Consider the following 5614-nt stretch of genomic DNA (forward strand, 5'->3'; position numbering starts at 1 on the left):
GGGCCGGGGCGCGCGGACTGACGCGCGCGCCAGCCAACCGCCTCCCGCGCGGGAGCGCGCACCAATGGGCGCGGGCGGGGCGGGAGCGCGCGAGCGCAGGTGCTGCTGCGCCGTCCTTGGCCGCGCCCGCCTCGCCCGCGCCCCCTGGCGGTCCCGGCGCGGCTCCGCACGCGGCTCCGTGAGGGCCGCGGGAGCGCGGGGTCCGGGCGGGGGTACACCGCGGAGCGGCGAGCCCGGGGGGTCCGGGCAGGGCTTCCGAACAGCCCGGGCGCCCCGCAGAGCACCGCGCCCGCGCTCCGGGAGGTCCGGGCGGGGCTTCCGAACAGCCCGGGCGCCCCGCAGAGCACCGCGCCCGCGCTCCGGGAGGTCCGGGCAGGGCTTCCGAACAGCCCGGGCGCCCCGCAGAGCACCGCGCCCGCGCTCCCTCCCGGCCCCGAGCAGCGGGTCTGGCCGCTCCCGGGGAAGAGGCGGTGAAGCGCCGTTCGTTCGCGTCCGCTCGCTGCAGCGTGGGCTGTGCCTTTCCCTTCCCGGTGCACTGACGAACCTCTCGGAACCTCCAAACTAAAACCGGGTTTAGGTTCAGGTCCGGGTGATGATGCTGCTGGGTAGTGACTATGTGTGTTCTTGCAAGGCAGTCAAAGAGGGCTTTGTGGGATTTTTGGTAATTGAGAGTGGTACTTGAAGCTACGAGGCAAAAGGATGGTGCACCTTTCTCCGATTTACAGCTTATCTAAAGGTAACGTTCAGGCACAGTGTGTGCAGGCCTCACTACAGAAAAACATTGGCTCTGTGGACTACATGCAGGATTCACCCAGCCCATCAGACTGGCCTGCAGTTTTGCATGTTAGAGAACAAAAGTCCAGTGAGGGTATGCAGAGGAAGCTTTGAGATACTGCATGATGCCCAGAATACATTTAGAAAGTGTCTTTCCAAACTCCTGGTTACTAAAGGTTTTCAGTGCCTATCAAATGCAGAGCAGTTTAAACATCTTCAGATATCCCAACTAAATGTATGAGTGTGCTTTCAAAGCATAAAAATTCAATTTGAGAATAAACTATAAAAATAACTTTAAACATAGATTTGAGATCTGCTTCTGAGTCCTGATGCTCACAACACCAATAATTACATCAAAGCCAAAGGCACTATATGGGAAGGTATTTTCCCTACACTTTCCTCCCCCTCAGAGAGGCTAAAGAAAATTAATTTCATATGAAGCTCCAAACATTTAATAGACTATTCTTATTTGAGTTTATCCTATTGGTGTACTGCCAAGCAACACACTTTCCTCTAATACTTGTAGCATCAGTTCCCACTAGAGAAAAAGTACCGAGTTCTCTCGCAAAATGTTTTCCGCTCTGTCCTGTATCACCATGTCAGGACATTAAAACAGAAGTCCATGGGCTACAGCCTTTCAAAAATATACATTAGTTACTGGTATTTCTACAGGAATTTGGAAAAAACTATCTGAAAACTAGTTAACTTCTTATCCAAATGATTATGAGATTCTGTCAGAGTTTCCAGTCTGCCGCTTAAAGTACGGTAAAATGGTGTTGTTCACTGCCCAGGTAGGTCTCATGCAGCACAGCAGGACAGCCTCTGAAATCCTGGGTATAAACCCTGCTCAGCTAACAATGGAATCACCCAGCACCTGCTCCTCTTGAAGGTGTCATAATGAGGACTAGAAACCTCTTTTTCTGTTCTTGTTTTAGGCTTCTGCTATGTACAGCACCTTAAATGACCCCTACATATTTTAAAAAATCAGCCAGCACCCTCTGGTGGAAAAGAATGCATAGACAAGCAGTGTTACTTTCGACAATGTCATTAGCCATATAATTTCCCAGAATTTTAATGAAATGTTTCTGGCTATAACTCAACTGACTTTTGACTTAATATTCAATTTAAATTTTTCTTAAACCCATGCACAATACAACTGTACTATGCTGTTTCATATAGTTCATGAAATGTAGCATCCATGAGATTGGGCTTCATTTTCTCTGCGTGATTATTGCTGGAAGAGTATAAATTCCATATGTCAACCTGTTTTCAATAAGTTTGCATTATGAAAAGTTAAGCAATGGGGCCTGTGTCTGCATGTACACAAAGATCAGGTGAACAGAACCAGTTCTTTTTAACTGGAACCAATTTTTTCCCTTAGCCTTCTTAACAAAACTTCTTCACAAAATCTTTGTCTTCCATTTCCTGCTTTGCTGAAAGTGGTATTTTATAGCACTTTTTAAATAAGTATCCAATCTCTCAGTCTGTTTTTCCCTTGATGCTGAATTCAGAGATGCCAGCTAGGATGAGAAAAATTCGGGTATTTCAGAACATTCATAGAATCGGAATGGTTTGGGTTGAAAGAAACTTAAGAGCCCATCTCATTCCACCTCCCTGCCATGGGCAGGGACACCTCCCACTAGCCCAGGTTGCTCCAAGCCCCGTCCAACCTGGCCTTGGACACTTCCAGGGATCCAGGGGCAGCCGCAGCTGCTCTGGGCAACCTGTGCCAGGACCTGCCCGCCCTCACAAGGAAGAATTCCCTCCCAGTATCTCATCTCTCCTTGCCCTCTGGCAGTGGGAAGCCATTCCCCCTTGTCATGTCACTCCAGGCCCTTGTCCTAAGTCCCTCTCCAGCTCTCCTGGAGCCCCTTTAGGCACTGGAAGGGGCTCTAAGGTCTCCCCAGAGCCTTCTCTTCTCCAGGTGAACTGGTCCCCAGCTTTCTCTGCCTGTCTCCCATAGCAGAGATGCTCCAGGGACCTGATCATCCTTGTGGCCTGGATACAGTGCTCCAAGTGGTGGGTCTCATGGGAGTTAATTTAGTTCATGGAATAAAGTACTTTCATTGAATATCTTCGCTGAAATAACCTGAAGTACTTTCCACTTATTAGGCACAAACTCTAAACAAGCAGGTAAGTTAAAGTTTAACAACACATACTGTACTATGACACTGTAATTATTGCCACGGATTGCAACTTTAAACAAACATGACCTACCCAATGTAAATGATGTACCCTTAGGTAGAACTAGATAAAGTTGAAATCCAATGCTAGAAAAAAAAGCTGAATTAAAGTAAAAATTGAATAATTTTAAAGTGCAAAGGATATCAGAATTATTCTACTAGCTAGACATTTTTAAAATTTTAAAATCTTATACACACAACTATAATTTCCCTTCTTTCCCTATTTTCATGGGGACAAAACTGGCAGAAAAGGGGTCCTTTGAAGTTATCAGCCAGATTACATGGGCAAATGACCTATGTCATCTCCCACCTGAGCACAGTGGAACTCTGTGTCTTCACATCCAAATATTTTCCTCTCTATACAAGGAGAGAAACCAATATTTCGAAAGACTGGTCAGATACTGTGAAGTCTTCTGATGTGTTATGAATGGCTCTTGAAGTGACAGACACTGTGTTACATTGTGTGAAAATTTCATTGTAACACCATTTAAGCTTTCTCTGACTAGCTTGGCAAATTTCAACTCATAAAACCTACCCAGTTTTCTATTCTTGTTGCTTTGGTGATATCCCTTCATTGTTTTCCCAAGTTTTCTCTTCCAAAAGCAACTGTGGTTCTTCACTTTTATGTGTTTTTCCATTAATCCTCAACAAGTCTATTTTCTTATCATCGCATTTCCTTTACACCTAGCCAGGATCACTGTCCTTTGTCTACTTACTGCGTTTTCAAACAAACACCTCTGTAATTTCTCTGATACTGCCTCATACTGATGAACCTTACCAAACTGCCTCAAAATGTCATCTTCAGAGCCCTCCTTTGTTTTAATGACAGGAGAGTTCACCCTGGGTGCTCTGATCAAAACTCTTCAATCTTTTCCTCTTCTGGCAACATCTGTTGTCTTTTGGTTTAGAGTACAAGATTTTTGGGGAAGTTGTATCAGAACATGTCTGTCTTCAACAAGAGTCCAAAAAAAAAAGCTGTTTGATAGTGGACATAGAAGTATGAGCCTTCATGAAAGTACAACTTTTCTCTGTCCTTGACCAAACTCCACTACATTCAGGGACAGGTTACCAGGACTGGTAGTTTACCACTACCCATAGTGGCATATTTACCTTTTGCTAGTGCTAGAATTTTGTGCTTTTCAAAATTATACAATTTTTAAATGGGAGAAAAAAAAAAAAGGCAATTTAAAGGAAAAAATGTTTTATTTCATTAAGACTTTTAAGTGACTTTTATAATTTCAATACCACTCGTGTTATAGGGCATGCTGTCTAGACACTATTGCACACACCATGCATGCCTGTTGCTCCAGTGCTGCAGACATACATCCCATTATTATTGAAAACCACATTTCCAGAAGCACTAGAAACATACACTTCTATGGGAATGAAACTACCTAGTTCCCTTCCCCCATCAGTCCCAAAACGTTTGGTGCCCTTAGGGGAAGTAAAGGGTAAATTTATCTAGAATCCTTTTAGATTGTACTTGGAGAGCAGTATACAGAAAACACAGCACATTTTTTGATGGACTAAAGGACGTAAAAAGCAGCCAGCTGTAATGAGGATGCTTCCCACTTGCCATCAAACAGCAATTACTGAGGTACCAGGGCCTGGCAGTGCTGTTGCACCTGCACACTCCACGGAATTTCCACAAGGTGTCCAGTGTTGTGTGACACCCGTGCTGCCACCCAGTGCACAGGCTGTCTGCTGCAAACACATTCAGGATGCTTACAGGGCAGGTGTCGAGGACCATGTCAGCTCACGCTCTTCCCAAACTCGCAAGTCTGCTGCTGTTACTGGTCTCTGAATGGAAATTTATAAATGAAGGAAAACCAGCAAATATTTTCTGTAGGACCTGCAGAGCACCATGGCTCTAAAAGTAAACTTCATCAAGTTCCACAGACTAACCTTGCTGCATCTTATTTCTGACCCTGATAGCTGCCTGACCAGCTCAAGCAATTCTCCCAACTCAACAAAACCAAACCAACAGAGGTATGGAATACTAGCAGCACGCCATGTTCTCTCTGTTCTCCGGGTAAAGGCAACAGTGTTTATCCCTCTCCTAACAGTCAGGTCTTGTTTACCTCATTCTGCATTACTGGCAAAGAAGGAGATCTGAAGGGAGGTTTTGCTGGAATAGCTACTCTGACACCAACAGGGACTCAGGGACTAACCCACTCAACTCCAGCCCCTCCAAATCCCAAGGTCGGTCAAGATAACCATGGCCTACAGCTCCACTGGGGATGCTCCTGTTAAATTCAAGGTTGTGGGCGAGGAGGAGTGTACCTACACTTGCTAGGAGCAGCATCAGCCCTACTGATACATGTGGCAGAACACAAAACATAAATGCTGCTGTGGGAAATGAAGCAGGGTGTCTCTCCCCAACAGACCTGCCTTGGAGCGGCACGGATGGATTGCCACCACCTGGCTGGGTTTTTGGTTTTGCTTTGAAAGCTGGATGAGGTTTTGGAGCACAAAACTCAAATGATCATCTGTTCAGAACTAAGCAATTAATGCTGGCAAGTAGTTGTCTCTAAAGACTCTTGATTTCTAGTTGGTAGATGAGTATTAAAATGCTTCTTGTAGTACTTCAGTAATAGCATCTAAAATGCAAGCCCCTTAGTAATTAAATATCTAAATGTAGACACTGACACCACTGA

This window comes from Coloeus monedula, assembly GCF_965178545.1.
Source record: "Coloeus monedula genome assembly, chromosome: 21".
Classification (NCBI taxonomy): Eukaryota; Metazoa; Chordata; class Aves; order Passeriformes; family Corvidae; genus Coloeus; species Coloeus monedula.